Genomic DNA, 13,467 nt, shown 5'->3' with positions numbered 1-13,467 from the left:
GATTCTGGAGGGATGTTCAATTAAATTTTAAAAGTTTTTTAAAGCTTTGGCTGTTATTAAAAATGTTATATCGCGTAGTTTAGGTTACCGTTCAGAAAGGAGTCAAATGGGACTCAACATTTTAAATAAAATTTTGATTTTACTTTCACGTCTAGTGCTATAGCAGTAGAAGGGAAAGTATGGTAATCGGTCCAATTTTTGCGTATGTGGCTTTTAACAGATCTTTACGTTTTGACACGTAAGGAACCCTAAAAAACGGATGGAAATTTTCCGGATGTTCAGATGTATGTATGTGTGTGTGTGTGTGTGTGTGTGTGTGTGTGTGTGTAAGCCGTGCATCAAAAAAAGGCCGCGAGACAGAAAAGTTCTACAACTGTAGGACTTTCCCGATGTTTATTAACTAGACATTCCATTTGGCGATCATAATAAACATTTTGAATCGGTATATCGATATTTAAAATATATATTCGTCTTTTGTGAAGACAGGAAACTATTTCATTTCTCGTTCTATATTCCCTAGTAAGCCTGAAAAAAGGTTTTTTTTATTTAAATTTTTTTTCGTATTTCTTCGTACAAGAGTTTTGTATATACAAAAAATTATTTATTTTTTATATATATATATATATATATATATATATATATAGTCTAAAAACTCTTTTTATAATTACACTACCGCTTGTGCTAAGAAAAAAATTTCAGTTAAAACTGACAGTAGTTAAAAAAAGAGGCAAACGACGCTATTGTATGAAAAGATTCAAGGACAAAATAGTATATATAAAAACTATATAACAGAAAGCTTGTACAAGACCAGTGTTCAAGGCGGCAAGAGAGAGGATGTAAAGAACTGGGCATCGTTAAAGATAAATCATTTATTTTAAAATTAATATTTGTGTTGTTTTTTGTTTGAAAAAGCGTTTAATAGTTTAAATCAGAGTTTATATATTTAAAATAAAGTAAAAAGAATCTGAATTATGTTGCTAAATTTTTTTAATTAAAGTTTTTAATTTATGGACTTTGAATATTTGTTATTTATAAATATTTATATGAACAGTAAAAAGGAAAACGAAGACGAACAGATTTGTTAGTTGTTCATAATAATTCCTTTATATTGCACAGCTGCGCACTCACTGTCACTCTCTCTCTTTCTACACGCATACGTGTGTCATACAACATGAGATAGAAACTTTTAACCTTGACTTTTTTTTTATACTGGACAGCTGTCCAGTATAATAATAATAATAATAAATATTATTTTGTCTACTGTAATATAAGAGATAGATACATTGTTTTTATGTTGAATAAGATTTATGTCTTTGATCAGTTCTCTTGCGTTTTATTTATTTTTAACGGTAATTTTTTGTACCATACTAGTTTATCTTTCCTGTTTTTCTCTAAAATATATGTATATATATATATATATATATTTTTTTTCATTTGCGGACCATTTCTTAACTAATTTCAGGGGATAATTTTTTAAAATAAAAGATTAAAAAGTATTTCCGTTTCTTACCCTGAATCAGAAAATATAGTGTCCCTAAAGTCGCTTACCCGAGAAATACCGTATTTCAAAAGCCGAAACAATACTTGTGCTTTAACATCGACAATAAATTTGATAGTAAAATAGTAAAATGTATTTTACTTTTTTTAAAAACCTTACAAGAATTGCTCAAAATGTTCGCCATGTACTCGTACTTCAACGTATTTGTACAGCGGTTATTCACACTTGTATCAATTTTTTATACAAATGTTTGTTTCCGTTTGACGGTTTATATTCGATTATTTGTCTCGACTGTTCCAAATCTTTAGGCTCGAGACAAAATACTATTTTTCAAAATTACCCGAAGTTTAACGATGTTAACGTCACATTATCAGTTATACCACGTCTTCCGATCCGCTCGTCAGAGTTGCTGCCAATACATTCTCTTACCGGCAAATTGTAATGCGGTGGAACACCATCTTGTTACAAAATTAAATTAATATTTTCAAACTAAGGATTATTTTGTAGTTCAGGTAAGAATCACCACTAGTTACAGTGCCATTAATTACTTTGTTAAATGGGTTAAAACCGCGCGCGCGCGTGTGTGTACAGAGTGAAGCTGAATCGGTACATTTTTATGTATGATATGAAGCACACGCGGCTTATGGAATACAATGCGTCAAAATTTTACTGTAACATAACTCCCCCATCTACAAATAAAACACCGTATAGTTGATTATCTGGCACAGGTGTATTTCCCTATAAATATTTCAATATACAATGCAATAATAGCATTACAATTAATATACAATATATTACTACCCAAATCGATGTATCAGCTGTGACCATATTATTTTTCCTGACCATCGACAAATTGTTTTAAGTTTATTTTTTTAATTCTACATCCTAACGTCTATTGATAATTCAGAGTGTTGCACTTCGTCCATATTCAGTTCATTCACATCAATGAATGTTAGCATACCCATAACATTTAATCATATTCTTACACAATATGTGACTATTATTTGAATTTATAAATATATCCCTGGTACCACTTTAGTTACACTTTCTTTTTCATTTACAATCGTTAACCTTTCCTTCCAAAAATAATACGGTTCTAAATTATAATTTTCTATTAATATTAAATAATCAGATGTTTCACCAACTCTATTACTTATACACATGTGTAATAATGCCTTTGAAATTACATATAGTCTACTAATATTTAAAAGTACATAAAATTTTATTTCACTAATAACTTTCGATTTTTTTATTGCTATTATTGAATAATTATTTATTGTATTTTTTTTTTAAATAGCTGGTTAATAATTATTAATAAATCAATATATTTAATTTGAAAAAAAATGTTAAAAAAATAAAAAAGGAGTTAAAATCTGATTCGAGCCGATGAGCATTCCCCATATAGATCCAAATATTTCATGAATTAAAATTTTATTTGCTATTACACTGGAACCAATGAAAAAATGTACCACTTATGACATATCGCTGAAAAGCTCTCAATGAGCGCTTATTACTGCAGTTAAGAAAAAGTCCACAATCCAATTTTTTTTTTTATATTTTATTTTTAGCTCTTTTGGGCACTTTTGGTTCAGTCGATTTCAATCAAAATGGGAGGAGGCAAAGTTCTAAATCCAAAATTTAAACATACTGCGGCTAATCGTTTTGGAGTTATGCGAGATAGAAACGTACATTCATACATACGTACGTACGTACAGACGTCACGCCGAAACTAGTCAAAATGGAATTTCCGTTGAAATCAGGAAACCGAAATTTTTCGCGATCACTGTACTTCCTTCAGTTCGTGCAAGGAAGTAAAAATAAGAATACACAAGGGAAATCTTTTAATATAATTCAACGCAATATTTCGGCGTACGAGAAAAGGTTTATTTATTTAATATATCTATCTTAGGATTAATACGAATTAAAATACTTAAATAATTGGATATGGACTTTAATCATATATATTTTCCTTTCAAAATGATGTCACTTAAATAACGCATTATTATACCGATCAAAATAAAAGATTTATTTATTTATGGCCTACATCATTCAACGTAAAAATGACAAAAAATAAACTTATTTAATTTCTGCTGTCGGGCAGAATCGGAATGTTTAATTTAAATTTATAAACTGATTTAAGTACAAACTAATTTAAGTACAATTGAGCAGAGTTATAGCACATTTCAGTCGTTCATGAAAAAGAGAAAAAAGATTTGTTAAAAATCTGAAAATCAAAAAACCGCTCAAAAGAATTTTCGGTACGACATTGTCCAGCATTATTTTTGCTTTCCGTCGTCTATCGTGAATTTTGTGCGATTACGTCCAATTAATTGGAGCCCGTGTAACAATTTAAAATTGATCTGTAGGGATCTATAGGGGATAAAATATTGTTATCTAGGATGGGTAGACCAGTTAATTTCTTAGTATGTAAGAGAATTTTGTATAAATGTGTATTGTCAACTGAATTCTAAGTCAAACGTAGTGTATTTAATTTATAAGTTTGTGTAGTTGATTGGTTAACCCAACAGATTAATAAAGATAATATTTTTAAGTAAAATATGTCTTGTTATATTTAATTCTATCCAACCAAGAGATAAACTTAAATAAATGACATTTAAATAAATATTCACACACACACACACACACACACACACACATATATATATATATATATATATATATACAATTTACTCAGGATGTATTCTTAAAATCATTCTTTTAAATTAAAAATTGTTATATGATAAAACTATAGAAACTTGGAAACTTAAAATCGTTTTTTACCGAATTTAATAAAAGGGGGTGGTTTTTAATTCGACTATTTTTTTAATTTGGCCACTACGTAATGCATTACAAATTTTATTTTGCGATAATTAATACAGAACAGACTTAATTACATCGTAAAATAAAGGTAGCCCTAATACAAGATATCATTACAATAAGTCATCCAGCTACATCTCCCGAGTTCGACGAGGGATAATATTTGAACTTTTTTCTTTATAAGTAAATTGAGCAAAGAATTGAACGTAAAAGTTCTAACTACCAAGTAAATAAAAATTCCTGTAATTTAGAATTTTATCTAAAAACAAATGTTAACGGTACAAGCGACCGACGGTAGGGACGTTAATGCAAAATTGGAAACGGATACTACAAGGTTGTGAGGAAATATCCCTCTTCACTGACAAAACTTCCGGTCCAAAAAACATTCTGGGCCCTCTCAAAGAGAAATCAAAGCGACAAGGCCCTTGAAACGTTTACGGTACAAAGCTCTCTCGCAACTTTCTTTTATAGTCTATAACATTACATAGACATTTTTCTGTAACTGAACTTCAGAGTTTTAACTGTTATACTTATTGTGCGATCGTTATACAAAACATAGTCCTCGGTTCGATCACAGAAATAGATTTTATCATCGACGCGTTAACTCGACAGGCTATTTGATCAAAAGGCTTGACCAAAAGGCTGAGTGAACTCAGCCTTTTGGTCAAGACGTAGTTAATCGATAGCTTTTTCTAAATTTTGGAAAGGGTAGAATTTGAAAGCAATTTTTTTTTTTAAATAAGGTAAGCGCAAATGCATGTATATACTGTGCTTAAGATAAAGTTATGTTTGCAAAATTTTCGGAAAATTGACCTGAAAGAAACTATCTATCCCGACGGCGAGCTATATTGTCTCCAAACCTTTAGCAAAAAATTTCTCCGTATATATCGAATCTGCGTTAAATTTGATCAAAATCGGTTTTCCCAGCCAAAAGTATTAAGCTTCAAATACGCCAACACACTTACTTATGTATGTAGTAACATTACGCCCCGTTTTTTGTTTTTCGGGGTACTGTTTACTGCACTTTGCTTCTTGAACCCTAGATCAAGAACTGTTATCCCAGTAAAGAAAGCCGATATAATTTCATAAGTTGTACAATAGCTACGGTACATTTTTTTGGAAACTATGCGTTATTAATTGATCTCTCTCTTTTATATGTTGATCGGTGAAATCTGTTAAAAATTCTATCCGATTGAGAGGAAAATAAACTTAAATTATTCTCTGCAAAGCATATAGGACACAGAGTATGGCCGAGATAAACTCAAATCTATACCTACTTTCGATCCTGACACGGCAATGTATTTTTTTGAATTAATATACTATTTAAATGAATCAAAGCTTCCTCTGCAAGTAACGTTTCAACATGTATAAAGAAATAAAGAGGATAAGTCTATCATTTAATTTATCGTCTGCATTTGTTGTCTTTTGATTGTCCTTAAATGTTTATTTAGAATCGATACATCTGATTTCTTGTTTCTATAGGTTTTAAAACCTTTCTTTTAAACCGTTAAAAAGTATCTTCTTAAGTGTTGCTAATTAATATCCTTTTTCGATCTGTTTTGTTTCTGTGTAAATGTTTTATTTATAGTTATGAAGTATTATTGACTTTAAGGAGGCACTTAAAAATAGAGCGCAAGGACTCTTCAAACATTTCTAATGTAAAACAACTCACATTTTTTACGCGTTTAAAAACAATATTAAATAATAAATGGAAGAAACGTAAATGAGATTTAGTGTAATTAGTTTAAAAAAATTTTCAGGCTTTCCGAGATTAATATTTTTTTTTAGAAAACTAGGAAGAATAATTTTTCATCCCAAAATGAAGTTTTATTTAAAATCTCTTTGACTATTAAAGTATTGTAATTATTACAATTTAGTTTTAAACTTCGTAATGACAAACTAAGCCAGATTATTTCTATAAAGGTTTAAAAATATATTTTTTTTTTTTTTTTGTTGAGACGGAAGTCGATTAAATATTAGAATCTATTACTAGAAAATGTGCGTAATGTTTACAAAACGTTTAATCAGAATATTAAAAACAAATACTATCAGTACAATGGTGTTACAAACCGATACATATAATTTTTTTTCAATTTTATTAGTTATTTATTTTTTAAAAACATACTTAATTACGATCTTGAATCTGGCACGAGGGCCCTCCACCCCGTGTCAATTAAATTCAACCCTCCACTGTCGTTATGGTTCTACCATTTCTGTTTTACTTTTCTTTTGGTTCTTTAAATATTTATTTACTACTTGTTAGTCCGTTTTCGGGTTTCTCTTGATTTTGGAACCTTGCTTTGCACGGTTAAGAAGCGTTTCCTTTTTCTTAAGTGTCGTTAATTAACCGATTAGATCTTTTTCGTTTAGTTTTGTCGTTTGATTTCTGTAACAGGAAAATTCCCATTAACGAATACAATGAAGAATTAGACGGTTACACAATAAAATTGTAATATGATGGTACTTATGAAACTTCTAATCCTGTTGGTGGTTATACAACTAAAGATCGTAAGTTCTTTACCAAAAATAAAATAATAAATTGTACAGTATACATTCTGTATAACGATAACTAATTTTTAATTCGCTAGTTTAATTTACTTAGTCGATGAAAAAATTATCTTACTGTTTCAACCTGCAGGAAATTAGTTTAACTGTGGAGTAGAATAAAAATATTATTTGATAGATTTTTTTTGCTGTAAATTTTGAGTAACCAAATAACCTTTACTTTTTGCAACCAGATTAAATAATTATTAAAGAAACCGTATCCTCCGTTCTATATGTTTAGACTTGACACACTTTTAATAACCATCTCATTATCTAATATATAATATATATAGAATAAAGTAAACTCTATGATAATTAATCATATAGAGTTATTAATGCCAGTTAATAAATACCAACAGAATTTTTTTCCACCAATCAAAAAATACCAATCAAAATTTCTGCTCGTACATCTGTAGTTAAATAAATTATTCTTTAATGAGGATGTTCATTAGCTGCCATAACTTAATACCTGTTAGTTTGCCAGAGCGGCTGGCACAAAATTTAAATTCGACTAAGGCTTGGCATTTTTATTCACGATAAAATTCAGTGGTCACTAAGTGACTGTGAGTATAAAACCGCTGTTGCTTAGAAGATGAATAAATAATCTCATTGGTTATAAGTGACCTTACATGAAACCCAAATAATTCATGAAAATTAGTAACGTACAAACATCTCCAAGAATGAGCATCCAACATCAGGCATACTAGGAAAAGAGAGAAATGTTTTTCCATTGTATTTTCCGCTCGTCAAAAATATTGTTATAAATCAAAACGGGATTTTGATATGTAACAGACTTCAACTGTTGGGGAAATGCGAGAAAAATGATGAATGTAAAAAAATATAAGCGATATCTTTCATTGTCCGTTAATTACAATAAATTTCCCTCGTAATTTATTATTTATATGTGAAAACTTAATCACAATAATTTTAATTACGTAGTTCATTCTCTCGCTAACTTTCACTTTATGTTTGATAGTTGTAATCGGAAAGCCCTATTAGTTTTATCTTTTATAGATTTTTTTTATTCTTAATCTTTTATTACTTTTCTTTCATCTTCTGGAATACAATAAATCTTTTTGATTCCCTTAACATCTCCTGTTTTATAAATTATTTTTAATTGTGTGTTATTTTAAATACCCTTACTTTAAAGCACTCTGTTAAAAGAAATCGATATTATTAACAGTTTCAGTTTTCCTATTACTACTTAGTTCTCAATGTATTCTTTATTCCTCGGTTGTATTTTTGATACTATAGTATAGTATGGTATACTATACTATAGTATAGTATACTATAGTATAGTATGGTATACTGTACTATAGTATACTATACCAATGAAATGCTGTAAACTTTACAGCATTTCATTGGTCGTTACATATTCTCCTACAATTTTTACACCAGGTCGTAAATTCTTCAAAAATCTGAAAAATAGAAGTTAAATTGTCAATTTTTTTTTCTCTCATCATGATCTTCAATATCATCAAAAGACAATGTTTGCAATAGAAGAAGAAATCTCTCTCTCTCTAGACATGGTAGCTCTAAAATACTCAGCAGCAGCGCGCCATTGGTTGCCCATATCTCTTTTACATTGAGATGCTGCGCTTTTTTTACATCTGACATGCATATTAGTCCAATTAGCGCTAAAATTTCTGCTGTATCCGTTTCTCGGCATTCTGGCTGTAATTAGGTTGCAGTTTATCTAAATATTTATCGGTGTACTTCACTATGCGTTCTATAAGCGAGTCTAAGAAAAACGTTTCCAACAATCTATTCGAGGTTTGGCACTTGTTGCCATTTTTTTCAGTACTGGCAGGCGAGCTATGATATTTTCCCTACCAGCTCGAACAATTGTACGTGAGGGTAAAGATTTCAACACGTCTTGTCTTTTCCAAGGGTGAAATCCAAAGGCGACAGGCCATCACTTTCAGTATCATATAATCTACTCACTGGATTGGTCTAATGGTGAACGCATCTTCTCAAATCAGTTGATTTGGAAGTCAAGAGTTCTAAGGATCTAATACTAGTAAAGGTAGTTACTTTTATACAGATTTTAATGATAGATCGTGGATACTGGAGTTCTTTGGTGGTTGGGTTTCAATTAAACACAGTTCTCTGGAGTGGTCGACCTGAGACTATACAAAATTACACTTCATTCACATTCATACATACTCTAAGGAGTATAGCTAGAAAAGGGTTTTATGTAAAGGGCTGATGTGAGTAAATTTACTTATCTTTAAATCTATATTTTTATCTAATTCAGTTCGGGAACTTTTCAGATATAATGTTTATACCCTACTCTAGCTGCCTTAAAAGACTTCTGTTGATATTCTCCTCTTTAACGCTTTTGAACCCCGGGCTTCTCGGCAGGCACATGGTGATCCATGGTAACTGAGCAATTTAGATCGATTTAAAAAATTCCTACTTATCGTAATTCTAAAATTTCCTTACAAGAGTTTTATCACTGAAAGAAAAGACATTCAAATTTGATTTCATGTAAAGAAAAGACAAATGTGAGTTACCAGAATTTACGTGTCATGTTGAGATTTTCCTTTCAAATGCAGAAAAAAAATAGCTGCGATGCAAGCAATTAATATTTTTGTAATTATTAAATGCATTTTAATTTATTTATATTGTATATAATGTTTTTTTTAGAAACACAGAAACATACTCTTTCAATATAATATAAATTTATAATCATTTAGATATCACTTTGAAGTAAAAAGTTATGTCGCTTGAAAGAAAAGCTTTTTTATAGAACAATATATATATGGTTATTGATATATAATAATATAACAAGTATACATCTGACCAACACGAGACATGTAGTAACGAATTGTAATTTTCCGCTTGGCGATTGGTACGTTCTGGTGGTAAGCTAAGGGGTACGCACACATACAAATGCCGTTTGTTAGAGTAGGATTTTTTATTTTCATTTTTGTTTATTTGTAGATTGTTATTTTTAAATGTATTTTGTACAATTTTCTGGCAGTGTTTATAATTATAAAATTTCTTTCTTACAGAATTATATTTTATTATTAATTTCAACAGAATTTGATTAAAATTACCTCATCTTGTTATTCACCTGTTTTCCGAAATATGTTACTTTCATACATAATTTCAGTGTTGTAACAACATTTCCTCTAATTACATTTTGTAAATTAAAACATTTGATTAGAGGGGAAACTTTTTTTATTTATTCATTAAAGTTTAGCGATCTGTTGTTTATAAGTAGTTATTCTCCTTTACAGTTCTGTGCCACTACTCGGTGATCTGTCGGCGTCTCTGGTAAGACGAGTACTGAAATTGCCAATGAAGATGATAATTTTTTGGTACTGAGCAGTTGCACAAGGTATTTCTTACATAATTTATAATTTTTTATTAAGACTACAGGAAAATAAAAAAATAAATTAGTGTGAATATCGAACAAGTAATCCTGGATGATGGTCATTGTAAATCAGGTCTACTTCCCATCATCCTAATCCCCAACCTGTTGCAAATAGTCCTTTCATGGACTAATAGGAAGCATGTTTTAAACTACAATAGCAGGAGCATAATTTTGACAGCTTTATAACTTAAGATTTCCCTCGTTTCATTATAGATGTTTCAAAATGAATGCACCCCCTTTGTTTGACAACGTGAATTTATTTTAAAAATATTAATGTTAATAAAATACTTATACAGCAATATTCAAATTACCTTTAATAACCTTAAAATAAATATTCTAAATGAATTCATGTAATGCCATGAATTCATGATGCAGGTTTGTACAAGTTTCATAACATTAGCAGCCGCTTTTTGTAATGTTTGAAATCTAACTTTCAATGTTAGCCTTCAATTTGTCATGTGTATGAGGGTTGTTTTTAAAAATATGCTTTTTAAGTACCTCCCAAAGAAAAAATTCTGCCGGTGTAAGATCTGGGAATCATTGAGGCCACAATCCTATTGATATCAAAGACGGCTGAAAAATTCCTGTAACATATCCAGAATTTCATTAAAAAATACGACAACGTTGCATTATCCTGTTGAAACCAACATTCTTGTTCGTGTAAATCTAACACGGTGATAGACTGTTTTATTAAGTTGCGATAAACCACACCGTTTACAGAATCATCAAAAATAAAAGTCCTGTTACACGACCCTGGAGGTTGCACACCAAACACCAACTTTATGTGCATGTAATAGTTGTTTGTGAAATGCCAGAGGATTTTCAGCCCTCCATATTTGACAGTTTGGCTGTTAATGTAACCATTCAAGTGAAACCATATCTCGTCGCTGACAAACAAATTTCAATATTGTTGTCATCAATAAGCAAAGAAAACCAACAACATACTGTGAACGTTTTCTGCAGTCTACTTCTTTCAGTTCTTGAACAACACCGGTGCGATAAGCATGCAATTATAATTTGTTAGTAGTCCTGAAAGCTGTGGTTAGTGAAAACTCAGCCTGTGAAGATAACTTTCTGAGCGATTTTTCCAGGTGAGCGAGTCGATTGTTCTTTTGCACCCTCCAGAACTTCAACCATTAACAGTGATGTTCAACATGTGCTTTTCCGATTATGCATACTCCTAGTCTCGTGAAATCTATTAATCAAACGCAATATTGTCGATTTATTAGGAACTGAAGAATTGAAAAAAATTTTATCCGGACTCCGTCTCAGTAATACACATTCGTCCTTGGAAAACAACGTAGTTAACAATAGAATGAATTTATACTAGTATAGCACTTGGGTATAAGAAGAACACTTCAACTGTTACAACCTTGAGTGAAGTGTTGCCAATTGATATGTAGAGAGAGATAAAATTTACTTATGCGTGAATTCTACCTTATTAAGGTTGCATTCTTTTTGAAACACTCATTCATTGTATAACATGAATTCTTATTTTTCATTATTTGACAGAGATTTCAGGAAGATAAAAAAATTTCAGAAAACCGACCGGACCGGTCTAGCGGTTAACTTGTCATTACAAATAAGCTGATTTTGAAGTCAAAAGTTCTAAGGATCACATTCTAATAAAGGTACTTACTTTTATACATATTTTAATACTGGATCGTGGATACTGGAGTTCTTTGGTGGTTGGATTTCAATTAACCACAGTTGTCCACAGTGGTTGACTTGAAACTGTACAAGACTATACTTCATTCACATTCATACATATCATCCTCATACATCCCCTGAAGTAATACCTTACAGTGGTTCTGGAGGTTAAACAGAAATAGAGAGAGATATTTCAGAAATATTTCAAGAATATTAAAAAGTTAATAATTAATTTATTTTCGAATTATTAACTTGTAATAAAAACTTATTCTTGTGTGTAATAATGCTAAACGTACAAGGTCTGTAAATAAAGTAATGAGACTAGTTTTTTTTGGCAGCCAAAGTGGCAACACTAAATTTACTAGTAAATTCATATGGTTATATGAACAGCTGATTAATGTAAGGTACTAATATTTTTAGTCTATTGTTGCCACGTGTGACGTAAACAAACTTTTCATGAAACGAGTTTTTGTTGTGCGTTACAAAAATGAGTGATTCTAATTGTGTGTTAAACTCTGTGATACACAAGCTTAGGAGGATTGCTCGGTAGGATTACGGGCTGTCAGGCCGTCATTTGTACATAGTGTACCGAGCTGTCTTCGAAAGTATGACCTCTTATACTGCATTCGTTTGGGCGCATAGGTTGGAAAGAAATCCAGCACTTATTCATAGTTTAAGGAGTGCCCAGCGCAGAGCCATAATCGTATGCACTGATGTGTTTAAAACAACCTCCTACGAGGCTAATTGGGATTGAGTTTTTATTGTTCATTAATTATCTCCTGTCCTTTCAACTTCAGCTTGAATATTTTGATGTTTTCTGGAATATATATTTTTTCTTTTTCTGCATAATGTTATATTTTAATGGATTTTATCATTTCATTGGGAATATGTTTTTTAAATCAAACGTGTTGTATAATTTGAATCTTTTTTTCGTATTGATGACCTTATATGTTCATTAAATCTTGTTTTAAATTTTCGCACCTTTTTTCATATATATGTCAGATTACAATCACATTTTATTTTGTAAATTCTATTTTTGTTGAAATTCTCTTTTTTCTATATTATTTTCTATTGTAGGTTTTATTTATTTTTGGCCGATTGAATGTTGTTCTTACAAATGTTCGCAATAAATTGCGCCTTTATTGTGCCATGACATCGTTAGAATTGCTTTTACGGCTGACGAGTAAAATTTGAATTTTTGCTAGCGGACAAACTCAATTCGTATGTTTCCATTCCATATTCTTACCTTCGAATTCCGGCCCAAAATAATGAATACAAAATTCATCACAAGCTATCATGTGATCTAAAAAACCATTATCTTCCGCTAAAAATCGTTAAGTTCCGTACAAATGTGAAGTCGGGTGTCTTTATGATTTTGAGTCAACTGTCTCGGAACCCGCTTTGTTCATGTTTTGCTGTAATTCAGCTAACCATGGATAATGGAGTAGACAGTGGGATACTACAAATTTCATCAGTTTACCAGATCTTTATATGCGTCCTTGTGAATAAGATTATTATGCGATTTTGCCGAACATCAGTCGAAACTTCCACGTCTTCCCACAACGATGAAGATTGG

At 30.7% G+C, this 13,467-nt stretch overlaps 1 long non-coding RNA gene across 1 annotated transcript in view; it reads left to right on the top strand.

Annotated features, from left to right (window-relative positions):
• Positions 1-13,467, top strand: part of LOC142329729 (uncharacterized) — a 104,002-nt gene that overhangs the window by 5,136 nt on the left and 85,399 nt on the right. Inside the window, exon 3 of the long non-coding RNA XR_012757575.1 lies at positions 10,105-10,205. This is a non-coding gene — a long non-coding RNA (uncharacterized LOC142329729). The remainder of the gene's footprint in view (positions 1-10,104; positions 10,206-13,467) is intronic.

The sequence above is a fragment of the Lycorma delicatula genome, chromosome 9 (genome assembly GCF_047948215.1).
Source record: "Lycorma delicatula isolate Av1 chromosome 9, ASM4794821v1, whole genome shotgun sequence".
NCBI lineage: Eukaryota > Metazoa > Arthropoda > Insecta > Hemiptera > Fulgoridae > Lycorma > Lycorma delicatula.
Note: the sequence above shows the minus strand (reverse complement) of the source record. Positions and strands in the feature narration are given on the sequence as shown.